Source organism: Dermacentor albipictus, chromosome 3 (genome assembly GCF_038994185.2).
Source record: "Dermacentor albipictus isolate Rhodes 1998 colony chromosome 3, USDA_Dalb.pri_finalv2, whole genome shotgun sequence".
In the NCBI taxonomy this organism is placed as follows: Eukaryota; Metazoa; Arthropoda; class Arachnida; order Ixodida; family Ixodidae; genus Dermacentor; species Dermacentor albipictus.
The window spans coordinates 77,504,316-77,527,482 of NC_091823.1; positions in this window are offsets into that span (position 1 = coordinate 77,504,316).

The following is a 23,167-nucleotide window of genomic DNA, read 5'->3' on the forward strand; positions in this document are numbered from 1 at the left end:
TGTGAGCTAACCTGACAAAGGAGAGCGCGAGGGACGTCGATTATCTTCAGACTTCGCCTCGGGCTTCGTGCGCCGTTGGCGTAGGCCTCCGAGTAACGGCAGTTTGATGCCAGCGCAGAGAGACGGCTACGCCGTGTAATGGTGACGACGACGTCTCGCCTCCGCATGAAGGTTGCTTTTATTTCTCTGCGCATTGCATCCCACCCTTTCGAGCTATCGAGTTAACGACACTGCCTAACGTCCGCAATAGTCAAAGTGTCTTTGGGCGCCGCTTATCAAGCGTTCGGTAACGGATAGACTGAGAGGCGGCTTTCCTCACCTATTACTCAAAGCAAGATAACGAGGGAAGTGAGTTGTTTTGGAGTCGTCCTAGTGTGTGAAATGGCGCCAACAAACGGAAACAAAGGGGAAAATACGTCACATGCACAATTATATAATAGCAATTACACATTTGATGACGGTAATAGTTCTGTAAACACACCCTGTACAGTTATCCACCCTGCGTAATGCCCATAGTTTGTAACGCCCGCAAATAATACGCGTTATTTGTGCCCTTCATGCACACATAAATGAAGCTAAACGAACTATAGTCGGACATATGTCTCAAGTGCGGGCCATTTCATTCACACATGCTGAGGCGCTCAGGCATGCAAACGTTTCTTGCAGCATATATATACTTTATGTGCGCTAAAGGAGCAGTTTCATGCATGTTAGTTGCGATAATGGCATAGTTACTGGATAGCCACTGAAAATGACTTCGCGCCCTTTTGAGTGAGGTGATGTATTGTCTCAGTAACGCCAAACACCAGCATTTGCTGCGAACCACCTCGCAAGGCCTACCGTAACCACCGCAATGTTCCCTTCATGCCTCTGAAATTTGCTTCTGAAAAATTTATGTAACTGTTCGTTATTATTAAAATGCAGTGTGGCATGAATGTATATGCGAGTTCTGTCACTGTCAATGTTGTCAAATTAATGATTATGAACTTAATGGTCGTAACTTTTGCTGGGATGATAACAGCCGCGCTAGATCAGTTCGTCAGTTCCGAGCAATCAGTGTATATGTGCATGTAGTCTCAGATGTTTTGATTTAAGACGGTAAGCTGCTGCAGCGCTGGTGGTAAGAAATTCGCTCTTTTCCGAGGTTGCAGGTTTACTTGAAGCTATATGAGCTGTCATGGAGGAATCGAGTCTCGCAGCAGACGTGAAGAGGGGTGGCAAGCTATGCAGTTATACAAAGTTTATCAGGAGAAAACGTGGCTTTACAAGCAACAAACATGCCTGGAAATATTGAGCCAATGCACTGATCTTTCGGCAACACAGCATGCGGGCAAAATGTGCGGCTTTATTCGTTGCGTTGTGTTACCTGATAGCTCTTAGTTTGTATGAAATAGTTGATCGTATTACATTCCCGGTTCATTTTGTTACGTAATTTCTACAGTGCATGACTAGGTGTCGACACTTTCGAGTGCTCATTTCGCTAGGCCGATATGACGTATGCGCTGTACCAACATAGATAGGCACTTTTATTGAGAGAGTTCTTTTTATTTATAATGTTTTTGAAATGGAAGGATTGTAGAGAGTACGCGCTAAATGAGGGCAATCATAGCATGAAGTGAATTTCCGACTAGAGGTTAGGTTAGAAGATGAATACAGAAGAATGTTCGAAACCCTTAAGGGCAGCGTATGAAACCAATGTGTGAAACATCATTTTGATCCTAGACAAAGCAATGCGTGCGAACATTGGTGTCAGATATTACTCTAGCAAGATTTGTATGAAACTCAACGGTTGGCGGTGCTCCATTCAAGTCGCACGCCTTTCACGTTGCAGAGTAACGTTGGCCATGAGGTTCCGAGCGTTCTTAAAGCCTGCTAGAGTACTCTCAAAGTTTACCAAATGTACTGCGTGTTCATAATATCGCTCCACAGTCCCTAATACCAGAAAGAAGCATCGCTCATAAGTGTTTTTCACAGTGATTGGGACAAGAGAAGGACGGAGGATTTTATGTCGTGTTTTCTAGAATGCTCCGACAGCAACTGCGCATTTCGCGAAAGAGCGCGACGAATTGAGGATCGCGGCGATCGCGGCTCAATTCAGCGCTCCAAGGAAAAGTGGGGAGGCAGCGCGGGAGGCGAGGCTTCGCATCCGTCAACAAGTGCGTACTTTGCACTGCCGCGCGCGGTCGTGCGCGTCCTATCTTGAAAAGAATCTGCCGACGGCTGATACCTTAGCGCGCTCTGTGTTCACGCCGTTGAAGCGATAGACCACACAAAGGTACTTCGCTCGCTGATTTAGCGGCGCTTGCTCACACCTGCGTCCAGCATTTTGCAAGCGAGGGCTCGCGCTCACCGAGTGCGATCTGTTCATGTTTGCTTATGCGCGCTGACACCATGCTTCTTGATTCACTTAGTAAGATAATATTTGCAAGTTCATACAGCCAATAAAACTATTATTCTTACTTCGTACAGCTTTCTACTAATTTGCTATCGCAATCGCTGCTTCGCCTTTCGAACGAAACTGCGACTTTTTTCTTAGCCATGTACCAACTAGGCCGCTTGAACAAATATTATGGAATATGTTTTTCTAGACTATGACGGTATGTGAGCAAGCGGAGTCTATGGGAAAGACCAACGAGAGAACACGGGAAGGAATTTTGCGCATTCAGTTCAGATGCAGCACCACCGACAGTACAGTGGATACAGAAAACGGGCATGCATTTCCTTGGTAGCTTCATAGCGCTCTCAGGTGCGTCACATATTTTCTCTGCCATGAAAACTTTCTTCGCGGCGCTGATTTCCACAGAGCAGGTTTTTAATATTGAGTGTACCTTAGCTTCGAGTCGACCTGTAACATTTCGGGTTCGCATTGTGGCCTACTGGCCTGCTGGTTAGCTCTACGCTAGAAAGACTTGGGCCAATATAACATAAAATTATTCTAATCTGTTTTTATTCCAAAGCGGCCAATTATTCCTCCATGATAGGTCTGTGTCTGTTTTCTACACAATAATGCTTGTAAACTCTCCTTCAACGGCCTGAAAAGGGCCTGCAGTTTGTTTAAATAAATGAATAAAATGAGATAATGGCTGGGGCTCTGCCCATATGGGTGTGGCGCCCACCCATTTGGGCTGGGCCAGAACCATTCTGACCTATAAGGAGGGCTAGTGGCCGATTTGGTATAAAAACAAATTGGAATAACTTTACTTTAAAAGGCCCTTGGTTCCTGTTTAAATTACGCAACCAGGTCATTTATTTTGTCTTCAACTACAAAGCTATCGGGCGAATCTGTATGTGTTGCCTTTGTGGCCTCGTTCTGTTATAAGGTTGGTGACATCTTTATTTCAGTTTTTTTTTTGCTTTCCTGAACACTTCACCCACCTTGTGGATTTCCGCAGCTTTTGTTTGGCATTTTCACTCGATAGATGTATTCCCATTTGTTCACCAGAGGAGGAATCGATACCAGAAGACGTTGCGCTCTCTATTGAAATGATCGCAGACGGTGACGCGAAAAGCACTTTTTCGGAAGGCGATCGCATATCGAGTAGGCATATATGCTTCAAATTTGGAGCGAAATGTGTCCTTGCACCTCAATGAATGCGCGAGTGAAGCAGATAGGACAAACTGCAGGTACCTGCCCCTTCCATTATGGCAGCTCCACAGGGCTGCTATACTTCTGCACTCGAGCAGGTACGATCAGAGAAATGTCCGTCGACTCAACGGTAGTGCTTCACTGTGCGACCCTAATGGATCGTCAGACGCCGCACGAGTGTGGTTGTTTTCATGTCTGAAAAGTTTGTCTTGCGAGATCGCATCACATGCTTGACGATTCGACAAAATGTTCCGAAATCACTCGCCTGATCCAGGGCCAAGATAAACATGTTTTGATGACGATAGAGAGCACTTCGCCCTTAATGATTTCCTGTAGCTTCTGGCTGGCGCCCACTCTAGGGTCGACGTCGGTGAACGGGCATGACAGATAAGCCTGCTCATTTCTGCTCCCACAGTTTTGTGAAGGGAAAGCGTAGCCGATGGATATATTAGCGCTTCCTTCTGCAAACTAACTCTGGGATAAACAGCGGGTCAACGTGAATAATCAGACGTGTTCTAGTGTACCTTCTTATGGTCTGAAGAAACTCATCCGATATTTTGAACAGAGGAGACACAGAAGTTTTTTTGTCAAAACGCAATTGTCGTTATTATCGTCATCATGGTTGTTGTTGTCGTCGTTGTTGTTGATACTGAGAGCGAAGCCCAACGTTGCGCTTACAACACATTTTCGTGCACATCATTCTCGCGCAATGTTACAGGTTACCCATCATATCTATGAAAGAATTCGATTGACTTACTCCAGTATTTTACACGGAATTCGTTAGTGCAACTGGGAGACAGATAATTCACTTAAATTATATTAAGAAGAAGCTAGGGCATGTTATTGGTGACTCGCCCAATAATTTCATGTGTGGCTTAAGAAGACGCCAATTAGAAATTGTTGGACGCTCGTTTGTTGAGGTTTTTGAGGCGTTATACAAAGCGCTTACGGTTTCCCCGCCGCCCTGGCTGGACTATTGATGGCAGCAATATTATATTTGGGGAAAATGCGGGCCGCTCATGTCCCTTCACTGTGTGCAGAGATATTGTCACTGTCCTAATTGCTGAGCTACCGTAAGTACAATGCACACTGTGCCCCGCGGAGCAGTAACATGCTGTGAGGCTGCTCTGACAGAGCAGTCTATTGCCTAGTTTTCACCCTCGATACAAAAAGAAAAGGAAAATATTGTGGAGCTAAGCCCTCACTACCGTAAAGGTATAACGGGTATAAAAGGTGAATCTAGGATAAAAGGAAAGGGGTCGTCGTTACTGATGATGTAAAAGAAATTTAGTAACATAAACCAATTGATGTTAAAAAAAAGGATCGGAGCTAAAGCCAATGATTCACGACGAAGTGATGAGAGAATAAGTAGAACGGGACAGAACGGCAGCGCTGAGTCACTAGTTTCCAGCTCCTGTGGAATAAATATTAAGGTTATTTTCCGCAGTGAGTCGCATTCATCTTGATTCTGCGTTTTTTATATCGTTATAGTCAGGATGAGGAGCAGCAGGCTCCATCTCAAGAAGGGAACGGTGCCGGCGCTCGATTCCTTATTGTTCCATGGACCGTCTACAACGGCACACATATTATTATGACGTGAACAAGCTGCAACAGCAATGCTCGCAGCGTTTTGTTCTCAAAAGATGGGATATGCCGATGATATCACGTTGTGAATACTAGTTGCCGCGCACAACTGAGCCATGATGTGCGCGGTACGCGGGCAAGAGGAAAAATAGCGGTGCCCCCGCCCCCCCCCCCCCCTCTCACACGGCGCCGCATGCACACAGATTTGTGGTGCTGAGATTGAATCTGTGCAGGTAATAGGGAAAGTGCCCATGCCCGGTGAGTAGGTGCCCAAGTAGCCGGTTTTGGGGGAACCAACGAGGTATTGAGTGCACACTACTCGCTCAGTTGCACAGGCAGTTGCCCTTGCCCTCCCTCTGCCAGTGCTGAGGCCACTGGTTTATGGCAATAGCATCAAAACATGTTCTGATCGATTTTAGCGATAGAGCGCTACATCGAAGAGCACCTCCAGTGCATGCAGACGACGCCGCCCCGTCGGCAAGCTAATTCTCCAACGCACCTCTACCCCCCGGTACATGAAATAAAAGGAGACGATCAGCGTTGATTGCCAGGAAATGAAAGGCTCGCTTTATCCGCCGGACGCGCTCATCCACGCCGCATAGCCACGACAAGGACAGCAGCAACGAGAGGCAGTCAGCGTATAAATAGACTGGAGCCGTGTTGTGCATAGTAACAATGCAGGCAAGTGCCTCATTAAAAGCACACATTTTAGTGCCATATGCGCTCGAGACATTCATGACTTTGAATCTGCAGACATCGATGAGGTGACCGAGAGAGAGAGAGAAACTTTATTGTGATTCTAAAGATTTGAAGGAGGGGTGGTCGGAGCCTCTCAGTCCAGGGCCCCACTGGCCTCTGCCGCCTGCCTGACCTGGCTAATTAAGGACTTTTGTCCTGCCAGATCGGAGCGGGCGAGCTGTGCCTCCCACTGCTCCATTTTCCTACTGGTGTTTGGCCTATGAGGGTGCTTAGTGCACTCCCAGGTTATGTGCATTAGGGTAGGTATGCCACCGCACCAAGGACAGTTGGCCCTATAACGAGTGGGATACATGGCGTTTAGCAATTTTAAATGGGGGAACACCCCTGTCTGTATTTTACGCCAATCGGCGGCCTCTTCCCCGTTAAGTTGTGGGTGAGGCGGCGGGTATTTTCTTCGGACTCCACGCTGATGAGCAAGGATGTCTTTGGCATTTAAATTGGTGGAATTTTGTGATGGGTAGTGCGGGTGGTTGGGGTTAGAAGAGGACGCCGTCGCTCGGTTAGTGAACCCTCGAGCTAACGCGTTAGCCTTTTCGTTCCCCTGTACCCCCGCGTGACCCGGGCACCAGAGTAGGCGATGATGGTGGTTGAAGGATTTCGGGATTATCGCGAGGCTAGCCGCAGTCACGTGCCCCTTGAGAAACATGCGACATGTCTCCTGGGAGTCCGTGACCACGACCGAGTCCCTTTGCGAACGCTCCGCGTGAGCGAGTGCGATCGCCACTGCTAATATTTCAGCCGAGGCTGGGGATCCCGCCGTGGCCGACGCGGTAATTTGCTGTTGGCTGACAGCGTTCACGACTGCCAGGGCGTACCTCCTTTGGTAGCGCTGCCCGGTCGTGTCTGCATACAGAGCTGCGTCCGTGTAGTACGTGTTGTACCTATGGTTGTTAGAGTAGGCTGATTGAATGTGTTGTGCACGTGCTTTGCGCCTTTCGTTGTTGTACTCTGGATGCATATTCTTTGGAATTGGGGCTACTGTAATTTTGGATCTCATCGAAGGAGGGAGAGGTACGGCCTGCTCTGTGAGATAAATGGGGTATGCTGGGATATTGAGTCTAGCCAATATTGCCCTACCAGTTTTTGTGAAGCTGAGGCGCTCCCTCTGTCGCATCAGGGTGGCTTGCCTCAGCTCGTCGAAAGTATTGTGCACTCCCAAAGCTAACATGCGCTCCGTTGAAGTACATTTAGGCAGGCCCAGAGCAGCTTTGAAAGCGGTTCGAATTATTGTGTCAGCCTGCTTTTCCTCCTCCCTGTTCAGGATTTGGTACGGTAAGCCATAGGTTATTCGACTAACCACTAAGGCCTGTACGAGCCTTAGGGTATCGTCTTCTCGCATTCCCGCTTTTCGATACGTCACGCGACGTATCATTTGGGCTATGTTGTTGGCTGTGGATTTGAGGGTCTTGAGTGTCTGTAGTGCTCTCCCGTCGCTCTGAAGCCACAAACCCAGGACTCGCATCGTGGGTACCTCTCGGACTGATTGGCCCTCAACCACGATGTTAATCGATCCTCTGGATTTGTAGCCTTTCGCGTGTATCCGGATAACCTCAGATTTTTCGGGTGCGCACTTCAGGCCACTCCATCTAGAAAATTTCTCCACCGCTAATACTGCACTTTGGAGCGTATATTCCTTATCCCCTAGTGAACCTCTGCTCGTCCACAGCGCGATGTCGTCTGCGTAGAGCGTGTAACCTAGGTCGGGTATCCGATCCAGATCGCGCGCGAGTCGACACATCGCAATGTTGAAGAGAAGAGGAGATAATATAGCTCCTTGAGGTGTTCCTTTGTCAGGCATTTTAAATAAATCCGAAGTGATTTGGCCAATACTGATGCTCGCCTCGCGGTTGGAAAGAAACGCTCTTAAGTAATTGTATGTGCGCTCACCACAACCCGCGAGTTCGAGTTCTTCCAATATTGCGGCGTGAGAGACGTTGTCAAATGCTCCTTTAAGGTCTAGTGCGAGGACTAGTCTCTCGTCGCCGTACGGTATATTAGTTAGAATTTCATCTCTAAGTAGGAGGAACGCGTCCTGGCAAGATAAACCCGTGCGAAATCCTATCATGTAGTCCGGGAACCAGCTCCGCTCTTCCAGGTATCGCTGCAATCTGCTATGGATAACCCTTTCATAGAGCTTACCTAGGCAGGACGTGAGCGACACCGGCCGTAGTGTATCAATCGAGGGATTCTTTTTTGGTTTGGGGATCATGATTATTTTAGCCAATTTCCACTCTTGGGGCAAGTCTCCCTTGGCCCAGCACTCGCTATTAAATACCTTTGTGATTTTCTCTAGGGCTACCGAATCCATGTTTCGAATCATTGCATTTGTGATCGAGTCTGGGCCCGGTGCCGAGTTTTTAACTGCGGATTGTGCCGCCTCATACACTTCCGCGTACGTTATATCTTCGTCTAATTTAGGGTTCGCCTCCCCCGCGTATTGTCTCCTCGCGGACGACGATGCCGTAGCAGGTGAGGGTCCTATGTACTTTTTCTGAAGCGCATGAACGAGATCTTGGTCTGTACCCTCGAAGTTGTCTGCTATAATTTGGAGCTTCTTGTTGTTCTCAGTACGCGTGCTCATCGGGTCCAGCATGCTTCGTAGTATTCGCCACGTACTGCTCGTTCCCAGAGTTCCTGACAGGGTTCCACAGAACGTCGCCCACTCGTTTTTAGCGAGTTCGTTGGCATGGCCTTGGGCTTGCTCTGCCAAGAGAGCGATGCGTTGTCTCAGGTGTTTGTTTAGACGTTGCCTTTTCCACCTCTTGGCCAGTTTCCGCCTCTCTTCCCATAGGCTGACCAGGTGAGAGTCTATCACCGGCACCTCCGCTGTACGCTCAATGGCTTTAGTGGTGTCCCCGTGTGCTCGTCGAAGGAATTCGGTCCATTCTCGCATGTTGGTCGGGGCTGTATCCGACTCCTCCAGAGCTCTCTGGAGTTTTCTATAACGAGGCCAGTCAGTTAATTTAGTGTTTCCTATTGTTCTCCGTATGTTGGGCGTGGAGAGCGCTACTCGGATTATGTCGTGATCGCTTCCCAAATTTTCATCAAAGGAAACCCATTGTGCGTCTCTGATGTTTATTGTAAAGGCACGGTCGGGCGCCGTGTCTCTACTGACGCTGTTACCCGTGCGCGTCGGTTTGCCGATCTGATTGATTGCCCGTAAGCCCAAGGCCGTTGCGGTGCGCTCGAGTAGGAACCCTTTGGGCGACGTTTTCGCGTATCCCCATAGTATGTGGGGTGCATTAAAGTCACCCACTATCACCGCCTTATCCCTGGTGCCCGCTAAATCTTTTGTTGCTGAGAGAATGTGGGGTAGGTCGTTCCCTTTGCTTTTGGGAGGACTGTACAGATTTGTGATTAGTGTGTGTGCCTTACTTCGTTTCTTTGGCATCACACTGATAACTATGGAATTAGTCTCTCCCTCAGTTGGCGGAAGTGTTAATAATTGAGCGTTTATCGACTTGCTCACCAGCGTGGCGACCTTCGAATTTTGAGGATCGCTCAGAGTGTAGTATCCCTGCAATTTGGCCGGCTTGGCCCCGACCTCCTGCAGACATATCACGTCCGGAGCGATTCCGGAGTTTTTGATAAACTGGTGGAACACTGCCGCTTTCCCGGAGAAGGAGCGGCAGTTCCATTGCCATATCTCTAATTGGTCTGAATTTTGTATTCGTTCCGATTTCTTAGCGTGATTAGCCATGTTGCCCACTCTTATTTTAAGCCCGTGACGTTTCCGTGTCCGAGCCGTCGGATTCTGTTACGCAGTGGCTTATTTTAGTTTTTGCCGAACCCGCTCCTATCGCAATTGCGCGTTTTTTGGTGGGAACAGCCTTCGAGACTGCCCTAAGCTGTTCCGCCACGAACCCCTTGTGTTTCTCGAAGTTCTTCGTGCACTGTTGTTGAAATTCCGTTAACCTTTGGGTAATTAATGCCATCATTTCATGCATAAATATTTTCAAGTTTTCCGCGATCATTGTCTGGATCTGCGCTGCCGTTATCTGCGCGTTTTTTGAGATTTGGGTTGTCCGAGACTGCGCGGAGACGGAGTTTATATCTGCCGCCGCTTTCGCTTTGGCTATTTGTTCAGATTGACGCGGCATTTCCGGCTGTGGTATTGTGCTATTGAAGCGCGCCTCTAACTCTGACACTTGTTTCTCAAGTGATTGTCGTTTGCGTTCTTCTCCTGATAGCTGTTCTCTTAGTCGCGCTTTTTCCTTTTCCAATTTTTGAATGCGTTTATCATTTTCACCAGTATTCTGTTTTGGAGCAGTGGGAGAAACAACCCTCGCCCAGCTCACCTGCTGTTTTTTAGGCAGTGGCGAATTTGACCGCTGTGAAGCCCTGGAGCTGGAGGGGTCCCTCGACGGGGTATTGCTCTTCGCTCTGCTTCCGTGTGGAGATCTGGATCGCGATCGGTGCCGGTAGAAGTCCTTCTCTTCCATGCACTCGAACCAGCGCCCCGGTGCCTTTTTGGTGTTCTGTCCCGACCGCTCCCGCGATCGAGACTGGCGAGTCGTCTTCACGCGTTTGGCGGCAATCAGTTTGTTCGGGCACCGACGCGTCTCGTGCCCCGCCGCCCTGCACAAGCCGCACTTCACTTCACATTCGTGTCCCTGCGGGGGTGGATTTTCGAGTCCGCAGCCACGGCATATGTTCTTGGGGTTCGGACAAACGTCCGAGCGGTGTCCCTCTTGCATGCACTCCAGGCACATTTGGATTGTTGGCCTGTACTCCGTGCACCGCATCTCTACTCCCATGTAGTACACGCATTTGGGGCGCGTGCCTCCCGAGAAGGTGAGGAGAGCGGTATTAGAGCTTCCAAGCATTCGGGCCCTTTCGATGGTGACTCCTTGGGTCCTGACGCGCAGGTGTCGCTGGAGATCTGCTGATTCGGTGTGTGCTGGGAATCCGTGCACCACCCCTTTGTAGCTATCATCTGGATCCGCTACGTACACGTTGAAGGGGTGTTGCTTGCCTCGCAGCTCCATGCACGTGACTCGACGAATGACGTCCGCCACTTCCAGTGAAGGTGTGGAGACGATGATGATATTTGTTCCCTCTCGAATTCGCAGTATGAAATCTTCTCCAGTGATTTTTCGCTGGTTCGGTCCGTTTCCTGTGATTATCGTCCCGGTAGCCCGAATAATCGCTTGCGGTATTTCTGTTCTCAGATATTCCTTGAGCATTAGTCCTTTGTGTGGCTTCAGTATTATCTTGATGTCATTCTTCGGTAATGGTGGCAGAGGCTTCCCCTTCCACGGGCGCATGTTGCGACGACCGATTTGCCCGTCTCCTTTCGCGCCGCCTGCTGATGGCTGACCGTTTATGTTGTTCTTGTTGGGAGCCGTTTCCCTGTCGTTGCGCTTGACAGCCTCTCGCTGTCGCCGCGATAGAACTAACTGCCAGCCGTCCATCGCCTGGTTGTGGGCGGCGATCTCTTGGCTTTTGCTAGTCCTCGCTTCGGAAAGTACTCTTGTGTCCCCGTTTTCGTCCGCGTTGTTAACCGGATGCGGCGGTGTTATTTGGAGGTCCATGTCCTCTGACGTAGCCATCTCGTACGCTCGGCAGAAGCGATCTGGTTATTAGGTCGTGAGGCGGTCGCTCACGCGCTAAGCCTATCGAGGCCTAACGGGGCTTCCGCCGCTTCGAATTTTCAAAGTCGCGTGGAATGACGAAAACTTCACTCACGGACTTGAACTTGGTCTTGAAACGGAGCGTTTGTCGAGTGGAACCCGATGGGATAGTCGAGTCTGGTGCAGTTGACGAGTTTTCGGCTAAAACGTCGATAGTCGGCGTAGCCCATGTGAATGAGCGTGCTCTGCCGGGACTTCTTCGTCTTCTTCCATGAGGTGACCGAAGTGATCAAATGCGACGAAATGCCTTACGGGCGGTGCTCGTTTTTAGAGGTGATACTTTTATAGACAGCGTGTATAATGAACTGTGCTCCGCCTGTACTGCCTTTTCGTACGCTCGTACTGTATAGCTTACACCGCTTACGTGAGCCTAAGGGTGACTCCCCAGACGCAAAAGTTTCACCACATGGCTACATGGGAAAGCTACAAAAACCCGGGGCAGACTATGTGCCTGCCTTCTCCAATACCGATGTCGTGCTCTAGTTTGTGCATGGAGAAATAAATGAATGGGTCACGTCATAATGCGTCTTTCAGGTATTGGTACAATAACGCCGTGATCAAAATTGTTTGGTTGCTATGACAGGAGTCTCTGCTGTTATATAGCTGACCCATGCCCATGATCATGAGACCCATGATTTGGAGTGAACATTTGTTATATGCGTGTGGGAAAGTCACCTTTGAACATAACTTGAAACAGCACGCGCGCCATTGTTTGGGGGACGAATTCAAATCAATGTCGTATGGTGCGGAAGCTCTTTTCGTTCCTTTGCATATCCCTAACACACTGCGGTGGTTACTGCTCGTCCATTGCCGAAGTTGCAGCACCGAGAACGAAACTCATTTGGGTGCATGCATGCGCAGCGACCAATCAATCACCGGAATGACTTTCCTGCCGCACTACTCTATACTATAATGAACGTTAAATGTATAACGCAACCGGCGACTGTTCACAGAGGCGCGTATGAATAATCACCTAACTTTGCATAGATACCGACTACGATCACGTTCTCTAGGTCATAGCGACCGTCTTCACGTGCTGCTAATAGCGCTTTCGCAAGAGCTTACCTGGAAAAATGGTATCCGGCGATGTGCTGCCGGTGGCACGTGCCCTCATTATCCGGACGCACTATTCATTTTTTCTTGATCCTATATCTCCGCGAAGCCAAACTGTGCACAAGCGTACTATTATAACGGTGCAGTACGACGCTGGTGGTGCAGCAAATATGAAACATATCATCTGGAACCTGTGACATATATAGTGTTAACATAACGTTTTTACCAACGTTGGGTCATAATGGCACACTTTTCCGACATAACACGTGCACAATTGGTCCAATGTCGTGAGGCGCTTTTGCTGAGGGCCACAGTAAGCAATGGCAATCATGATCAACGCCAATGAAATTTAGACCGCTGTCTAGAGAGAGCTATAAACTGAATCAAGGAAGGAAGGAAAAAGTGGAGAAGGAAAGGTAGGGAGGTTAACCAGTATGGCTTAACCGGTTTGCTACCCTACACATGGGAGAGGGATGGGGGAGATTAAAGATGGGGAAGGGGGAGAGGGAGAGAGAGCACATATCACAGCACACACACATCGTCCGTTGGAGTCCATCATTCTGGCATGGTACGCGACGTTACTCTCACAGCCGCTTGTCCAATCCCGTCTCTTTCAAAAACCGAAGTAGTCCCTTTGTCGCCTTCACCTGCAATATCTTCTGTCGGCGGCATGTGAAAATCGTGTCGAGCGACAATGGTCTACTGTCAAGGCGCGCTAGAACAGATGCCAGGGACTGTCGCTGAACGTTATAGTCAGGACAGTCGCACAGAGCATGTTCCAGCGTCTCCTCGCAAAGACAGGCATTACAGAGATCGTTGTCGGCCATTCCAATGCGGAAGGAGTAAGATTTGGTGAAAGCCACCCCCAGCCATAAGCGATAAAGCAGGGTCGCCTCTCTTCGACGCAGTCCAGATGGCATATAGAGATGCATCAAAGAGGGCAGGTGGTATTGACGGTTGCTCTGGGTGGTCTGGCTGTTTGGTGTGCACCATAGAGATAGCGTGATCTCATGTGCAAGCACTCGAAGTCTGCTAGCTGCGTCGGATCGTGAAAGCGGTATGGCCTCTTCTTGTGCGTCTTCAAGAGCTGCCCGAGCGGCATTATCGGCGTCTTCATTTCCAGTGACGCCGCAGTGACTTGGCAGCCACTGAAACGTCACATGGTGTCCTTTCTCCTGTGATGTATGGAGTAGGCATCTAATATCGAATACGAGCTGCTCGAATGGCCCGCGATGCAGAGCTGATAGTACAGATTGTAGGGCTGCCTTTGAATCGCTGAAGATTGACCATTGCCGAGGTGGCTCCCGATTGACGACACGAAGTGCAGCGCGAAGAGCAGCTAGTTCAGCAGATGTCGATGTTGTTGGGTGGTCAGTCCTAAAGCTGATGGTAATAGCTTTTGCTGGGACAACCACAGCACCGGACGAACACTGGATGTTTGTGGAACCATCGGTATAAATGTGTTCCCTGTCCGCGTACCTCTTGTGCAGAAGAAGCAGAGACAGTTGTTTGAGCACAGGCGACGACAGTTCAGACTTTTTTCCGATTCCTGGTACACTGAGATGGACTGTAGGGCTGATAAGACACCAAGGGGGTATCGATGGTTTAGATGCAGCGGTGAAGCCCGATGGCAGTTTGTCGTTGTATTTGATGATAGTTTTAGCGAATGATGATTGGTGCCTGTCCGAAGGTAGTGCTGCAAGGTGGTGATAGGTGGCACGTGCAAAATGTCTGATGTGCGTTCTCAGGGCTTCCACCGTAATGTGAGTTCGCATTGGATGGTCCCGAGCAATCGCAATAGTTGCCTCTGTTGAGGTGCATCTGGGCAAACCAAGGCAGACTCTGAGTGCTTGAGCTTGTGCTGCCTGCAGAACACGAATATTTGTCTTGCAGGTGTTGGTCAGCACAGGTAGACTATATCTTAGAAAACCGAGAAAGAGAGCTCTGTAGAGTTTAAGCATTGCGTCTACTGACATCCCCCACGTCTTTCCTGCCAAGTATTGAAACAACTGGGAAGTCGCTGTCAGGCGCCGTTTCATGTAGGCCACGTGCGGGCTCCAACAGAGGTCTCGGTCAATTATTACGCCAAGGAATCTGTGGGTTCGGACATAGGAAATAGTCCGCCCATTGATTGAGATGATATAAGGCGTCATCGGTTTGCGAGTAAATGCTACTAGTGCGCATTTTTCTGGTGATATGCTGAGACCCTGTTTACGCAAGTAGTTCGCTGTCAAAGTGGCCGCTCTTTGAAGTCGCGCACGTATCTGAGGACGTGTGACTGCCGAAGTCCAGACACAGATGTCGTCAGCGTATATTGAAATTTTGATGGTAGTTGGCAAGTACTCAGCAAGTCCAACAAGAGCGAGGTTGAATAGCGTCGGGCTGAGAGCACCGCCTTGAGGAACGCCCCTGCTGGTATAGCGTCGCGTAGTTGTACCATCGTCAGTTAACACAAAGAATGATCTTGCAGATAGGTAGCTTGCAATCCACAAAAAAACTCGACCACCTAGGCCAACCGTCGCAAGGGCGTCGAGAATGGCCTCATGTAATACGTTATCGTATGCCCCTTTCACATCTAGGAATAAAGCTGCAGATAAACGCTTACGGGACTTTTCGTGCTGGACATAGGAAACGAGATCCACTACATTGTCGATAGAAGAGCGGTCACGTCGGAAACCAGCCATGGAAATCGGATAAATCTTGTAGTATTCAAGGTACCATTCCAGGCGGCCAAGGATCATCCGTTTCATTATCTTTCCTACACAGCTGGCCAGCGCTATTGGGCGGTAAGAGGTGAGTTCTAATGGGGATTTGCCCTGCTTTAAGAGTGGCACCAGGCGGCTTACTTTCCATTCGTCAGGAACATTTCCCTCCTGCCATGAGGAGTTGTAAAGGCTCAACAACTCTATCCGTGCGGACTCTCCGAGATAGCACAAGGCCCGGTATGATATACCATCCGGACCCGGAGATGATGAGCGCCTGCAGAGAGCTAGAGCCGCTTCGAGCTCCTCCATTGTAAAAGGAAGGTCCATGCGGCCATCACGTGAATTGGGGACGTCAGCTCGGGCTGGAGGATCTGGACGAGTAGCTTGGTCTGCGATCCGCGCACAAAAGTCTTCTGCGACATCGATGTCTTGCCGCCCTTGGAAAAGCGCTAGCGCCTTGAATGGGAAACGCCGTTCCGGAAGGCAACGCAGACCTTGCACCGTTTTCCATATGTGAGACAGTGGCTTGCGGGGGTCGAGTTTCTGGCAAAACGTTGCCCAACGTTCCGACGCTAATCTATCCATACGACGCTGAATCTTCTTTTGCATCCTCCTGGCTGCCCTAAGGTCATGAATTGATTTTGTACGCCGATATCGACGTTCCGCCCGGCGACGAAGCGCTCGAAGGCGCTCTAATTCTATGTCGAAGTCATTCCGCATGGATGCAAAACGATGCAAAACTGAATCAATATGTACCGTGGAGAAAATGAGTATGGGAATCTTACTGCTTGTGATTTCTGTAAAAGTTATGTAAAACATTCCTTAGAAACGAAATAAAAGCTTTATAGTGCCCTTTAGAGCTCGTGTCTTCCAACGTTTAGAAAGAAATTTCTGCCCTATCTGCCATTGTATATTCAGTGGAAGCGGCGGCCATGTTTATTACATGTGACAGAGCTTCAAAGTATACCATTTAATTACGAACGTAGCAAATTCTTACAGAACTCTTGTATTTTTCCCCATATTTACATATGGCATAAGAGGCTCGCATTGCTCATCTCCGGCGTCCTCGGTGAAATAACCGAGACAACTTGTTTATATTTAGTTGAAATAAGGGGAACGTTACGGATGTTGTGTAAGCGCAGTTCTAAGTGTAGGGGCGAGTTGCCACACTTGCAATAAATTACTTATTGAAGTGCCCAGGAGCGAGGCGCCGAATTTATCCCGCCGCCCTGGGGAGAACGATACACGTCACCGAGAACTACCTGACACCATAGGTAGAGGTACAAGTGCTGTTGAATGATCGATAACGTGATGCCAGCTTCGAAGTGTGGTGTCAGCTAATCATAGGGCATCCTCCAGTTATAGCAGCTGGGAGCAATGTTCGGCTTTGCTATACCTAAGTACGCACTACGCTTCTGAATTTTTCCTTCTTAAGTGGTGTTTGTCATAGATCGGCCACTTTTGCTTCTCATAATTTCAACATCCCGAATAGTTGGCACTTGTTCTTGCAGTGCCAGCGTAAGCACTTCTTTCGTAAACGTGGGCTCGGGCTTAATTCACAGGTACTTGTTAGTGAGAACTTCTTGGCATCGGCCGGGCGCATTCGGATATTGCGTCCGACATTCACAATTGCTAAATCCATGATGAAATCACCTATGCCCTACTGCACAGGTAATAAAACATTAGTGGCCGAGTCCCCAAACGTTTTAGTTCACCAGCACTGTCTTCCATTGGCCAGCGGCATCCACTAATCGCATCGCGGTGATAAATCAAGTATAATAACAGTGTATTTACAGACTATCTACGCATGTACGTGTACGTGTACGTGTACCAGGCTACACTGAACTAGCATATATGGGCAGTGCGCAGACCGGCGCGCGCCCAGCCTCATCGTATACGTGTCACGCGAAGTGCTGCTCGTAGCGGCGGGGCTGCAGTCACTAGATATTTAAAGCACGGACAACTTTATTTGGCAATGAAGAAAAAGCTATACCGAGGAAAAATTGCGCTGACGTGACAGCGCTACCGAAAACCCACATTTTCACCAGGGTTAGTTTAAGCTAGGCAAGAGGAAAGAAACAACTTATCTATACAACTGCAAAATTAAGCATAACACAGCCCTGAGAGTGAAATACGGGTTGATCAGCTGGCTTTTCAAAATTCTTAAATTATGGGGTTTTACGTGCCAGAACCACTTTCTGATTATGAGGCACGCCGTAGTGGAGGACCCCGGAAATTTCGACCACCTGGGGTTCTCTAACGTGCACCTAAATCTAAGCACACGGGTGTTTTCGCATTTCGCCCCCATCGAAATGCGGTCGCTGTGGCCGGGATTCGATCCCGCGACCTTGTGCTCAGCAGCTCAACACCACAGCCATTGAGCAACCACGGCGGGTATTTTGCTGGTCTCCTCTTCCGCGTCTGGGCAAATGTGACACCGCCGCTCAAAAAAAGCTGCGACCGCTCAGTATATGCCTCAAAAAAACAAAAGCACTATCAAACACTGCCACACAACTCGGCACAGAAACATGTGTGAGGAAGCTTCACCCCTGTAACTTTCCCCTCATTGCCACAGAATGTTGTCCACGAGCATAGCTAACAGTGGCTCTACCTGGTTCGGCCAATAGCCGGTCTGCAGCACGCGTCTGGTGAGACGTCAGACACGCGTACCAGACCGGCCGTGCTCCAGTGCCTGACGCGCTTTACCACGATGTACACTCAATAGTTAGCGATGGCGGCGCAGCCGCTATTGGCGACACAAAAAGCATCAGTTGAAGAGGCGAATACGCGCTACTCGAAACACGCTCTAGTTCACCCTAACAGGACTATACCCCAAGATCACAGTCGTCTCCATTCATCGCTGCGAAACAATACGTTCCCCATCAGGACTGGCTGGCATCTGCTCTTACGAAAAGTCCGGTCGTGTACGTACGTTTTCGTGAGTATGATTTCGTATTAGTGATGGTTGCTGGCCAACGCGTGGCAGCATTTAGGAACAAAAAGCTCTGCAAAGTCAGCCCCAGGGGCCTAACTCACGAAGGCATTAGTTTTGAAGCGCCCTTGGACATCGGGACTGGCCCCTTTCGCTTGTATGTCCAACATCAGGATTGGTTGGCATGAGCTTTTTATTGGGAATACGCACCATGATTCATTACTACTTGAGGTGCAGGAGTCTGAAGATGTGACCACTCATCTTTGCAAGATTACCAAAGTCGACGTCGTCCATATACTGGCTATTACTTAGAAGAAATTAACCACCTATTAAAAGCTACCTTTAGCAGTAGCCTAATTATGATCCTTGACTTTGTGTGCTCAAGCAGATTGACATTACTTGTACGAAAAATTGAAGTGCATTATTCCCTAAATTGCAATTTGCGAATGGTAGTTGGGGAATTCGCAAGGCAGATCCATTTGGAACAAATTCGCAGGATGACAGCAGTTTGTCGGTGTTAATTCCCGAACATTGTGCAGAAATATATTGCCGGTGTGTTACTTTTATGGTTCATTCCATAAAAGGGCGTCTTGTTAAAAACGTAACTCGAATGATAGGGCCTCTTAACAAATTTGGTGGCTCAAAAATGGTGTCATCCACGGAATTCTTTTCAAGTGGATACGCTTTGCAGTCTAGCCGGCTACAATTTTCAAAAGGCAGTGTGTATCTGATACATATATATAGCTACATATGCAATGCTGGGAATCAGCTGAATTGCGGCACAAAAACTAAGCTCTACCTGTGAAGAGATTCTAGCCCTTTAAAAGTTTTTCTTCCACATTGAAATGCACTGGGCGTGGCAGTAATATAGCTGAAGAGAGCACTCACTCCCCCTCTTCACCTGACAGGCCACCTACTTCCTTTCCCTTCGTTCCTACCCTTCCCCTCTTTTCTGCGTACGATGTAGCTGTACGCAGGGAATGCAAAGAAGATCGCAACCACGCTGTAGCACCCAAAGCCACGAATCCACTGATCTACCGAAAAAAAGAAACCAGTTGGCTCACAAGACCTTCGGGTGGATAGAAAAGGCATTCCTGTTCGTCCTTCCCACTAGACATTCCCAGCATCATAGTGTCACTGAGCACGTGTTTGCGCAGATGTCCTACTCAAGAAATTTGTCAGCTGTTCGATTAGCCCTTTAATTTGTGTGCACCTCCAGCACGTAATTGTGTGAAGTCATATCCACTGATGACATAAATGTTGTCGCTAAACAGCTAAACAACAGCTAAAAGTTCAGCAAAGACACTTAGAACTGCTTGTGTTGGAATGCGAAAGCATTTTACTTGCTTAGGGGAAATGTTTCCGATTTATGTTTTCGACATGCGTTAAAGTTCGTCTTGCTGAATCGGTGTGTCTACGTATACGTATTCCACAGACCGCAAACATTCGGACCATTTTGCTGCAGAACGATGATATTTTTTTTGTGCTCCTTTGCCCAGTTTTCTCAGGCGCGCTTCCGCGGGCGACCACGTTTCACGGCTGCCGCTGAAGTAGATGCTTCAGTGAGCATCCCAAGACACAGCACCGACGAAATCAGAAGGCAGCGACGTGACGTGTGCAATGACGCACACACTGTGCACACCGCATTTTATACACTCATGATTTGACGTCGAGAGTGCATGAAAGTAGACACAGTAGACACAGCACAGATGAAGTCCGAAGAGCAAGTGGTACATGGTAGGCAGTGATTGAAGCAGTGACGTGATGTGTACGATGACGCACGCACTACGCAAAACTTAGCCAACCATAACCGTGAAGCCACGGTGGCGTCGCGGAAGCTTGCCAGTTTCGCACCCCGGAGGCCAGGCTTCGACTGCCACCCAGACCAAAATGTACCGGGTCTTCTTTTAAATTCCATGAATTTACTTTGTTTCCCAAATTTCACGTCAATCGAAGCATTTTTGACGTGTTCTTACTCTTCGCACCTTCTGCCATTTTTGGTAGCACCTTTCGGTCACGCCGCTGAAAACAACGCCGGATTTTCGCGTATTGGGGCATATGATGCTTTCGCATTCAAATGTTGCGCTTGCTTTTCGAGAGTTCTACTGGCTGTGCGTCACACTGGCATCGCTCGGTTGTCCACGAAAGTGTGACGGAAGCGAAGGTTTCCTGTGCCATGGCGGATCACATGTCGCAATGTGCCACTGCTGCGAAAGGCCGAAGCAACACCCGATATGCAGGAGACCTGTGTGGGACCAAAACTGCCAAAAATACATAAAGACACGAGCGGAACGGGCAAGCAGTGGGCACAAGGTTGGTGGGCGTTCATCCGCAGTTCAGCGGCAGCATACGACTGGGCAACAGCTAAAGATTCTGGCCTTACTTTTCCACGTGAGCAGTTTTTCTTTACTATGAGACTACCTATTGCACCCATTGCAATACCCTGTGCACTGCTGCCGAGCCGCCTTATTGAATATTCCGCTTGCTTTGTGATAAGCGTTCTACTTTCTTGGCTGTTGTTCCCGTGGCCATGTTTAAAGATCTGCATGGCGTATCCAAGGCCTTTGATAATTTTAAACGTTTGATTAGAGCTGAGGGGGCCTGAAATAAACATTTAAGGAAACTACGCAGTGCAAGGAGGAGACAAAGGAAGTATTGGAGGAAAACCGAGAACTTCGTGCGCAGAATGTTAAGCTTAGTCAGAAGTCAGAGGAGTTGGAGCAATACCAACGCGCGAACAATGCCGAGGATAACGGCATTCCTCTTTATGAACTGGTGGTTTGCCGTAATCAAGCACATCGATGTAATCATTTAAGACGAGGTAATTGAGGAAGATATCGACATCTGCCACGGCGTTCCCACTGCTCGGCACGATGAAAGCAATATAATTGCCCAGTTCGTGCATAAAACAAATAGGAATCCCTTTATTAGCAAGCCAAGAAGCGCAAAAATGGACACCAACGCACTGCACTACCGCTCATCATCACGGGTCTATGTAAACAACCATTTGACTCGATATGGAAAGCAACTTCTTGGGAATGCAGTGCAGAAAAAAATACTGCTTTGTAGATTTGTGTGGACCTCTGGAAGCAAGGATTTGCCAGGACGGACGGCAACTCGCCAATACAGCGAATTTAGTGCTCGACTGATGTTGTTAGGATGCAAAACCAAGGGAACTATGCTGTTGCTTTCATTTTCTTTCCTTTTTACGGCGAAGCTGTCTGTGGCTACCCCTCAGAATAACAATGGCGGCGAACAGAAAACGCCTTGTGGCAAAGCCAACTTTCTCGCGAATGCTCTGTAGCTCTCAATCTCATCTAGGTATCTCGGAAAAAAATCATACTGAAATTGGCTGCTAAGAGGACTATATCATTACACCGAGTTTCATTTACGTGTCATAGTTCACAGTGAAGCTGTAAACGTTACAGAATTCCTGTCTGCTCAATACATGGCCATCTAGGGACATAGTATGGTTACAGGAAACGGCTGTCACTCAAGTTTTATCGAAACTATCCCAAAAAAAATTATAGGAAAATTAGCCGCTAGGACGACTCTAACATTACGCCGAGTTTCATTTACTTTTTGCATTTACGTAGTTCATAGTGAAGTTGTAAATATTGCGGAATTCTGGTCTGCTGTCAATACATGGGCTTCTATGGGAAGGAAACGAACAGCCCCATGTTTGTCCGCTAGAATAAAACTCTAGTCCTTCCAAGTTTCGGTCAGTCGTTTAACTAGGAAGTAAGCTACAGTGAGAAGATACACGCTACGTTTACAAGAGAGAGAGAGAGAAAGCAAGGGTAGGGAAGGCAGGGAGGTCAACCAGAACAGCATCCGGTTTGCTACCCTACAGTGGGGGTTGGGGGAAGGGGAATAGAAAGAGAAAGGAAGGGAGAGAGTCAACACTGAGTACATGTGGGAGGGACACCTTACACAATGACACTATAAGCGGTCTCTTAAGCCCGTGCACTTCAAGTACCGCACTAGTGCACGAATCGCTTTTCGAGCCAGTGACGGTTGTGGCCACGGTCCGAGTATCTTTGACTCGGTGAACGGTCTCGAGTCTAGTCTGTGTAAAGTTGCCCGCAGAGAGAGGCGTTGGACATCGTAGCGATGGCAGGTACACAGTAGGTGCTCGATGGACTCCTCGCACCCACAGGAGTCGCACATCGGGCTCTCAGCCATTCCCATACGGTAGGAGTATGCGTTCGTGAACGCCACTCCCAACCACAAGCGACACAACAAGGTTGCTTCGCCGCGGGAAAGGCTAGATGGCAGTTGTAGCCGTAGCGTGTGGTCCAGTTTACGTAATCTGCAATTGAAGCCACTTGATGTCCAGAGATCTTGAGACTTCTTGCGCGCAAGTAGGCGAAGTTCTCTGGCAGCGTCCGACCTCGCCAAAGGTGTTGGACGCGTCTTTGTATCTTCGTAGGCATACCGGGCAGCCTTGTCAGCTAGGTTGTTGCCGACGATGCCACAGTGAGCAGGAATCCACTGAAATACAATGTGGTGTCCTCTTTCCAGAGCATGGTGGTGCAGTTCTCTTATTTCAGATGTCATTTGCTCGTAAGTTCTGTGACGTAACGCGGACTTGATGCTATGAAGGGCTGCCTTAGAGTCACAAAATACGACCCATTTCTCTGTTGGCTCTTCAGTGATGTACATCATAGCGGCATGGAGAGCGGCAAGTTCTGCCGATGTAGATGTAGTCGGGTGCGACAGCTTGAATTTAACTGTAACGTTCTTGGCTGGAACGACGAATGCGGAAGTTGAGCTGGTAGGTGAGGTTGAACCATCGGTATATATGTGTATGCGGTCATGATACGTCTGCTGCAGTAATAGGAGTGTAAGTTGCTTCAGAGCCGGCGATGGATGATTGGACTTTTTTGTAATTCCAGGAATATCAAAATTCACT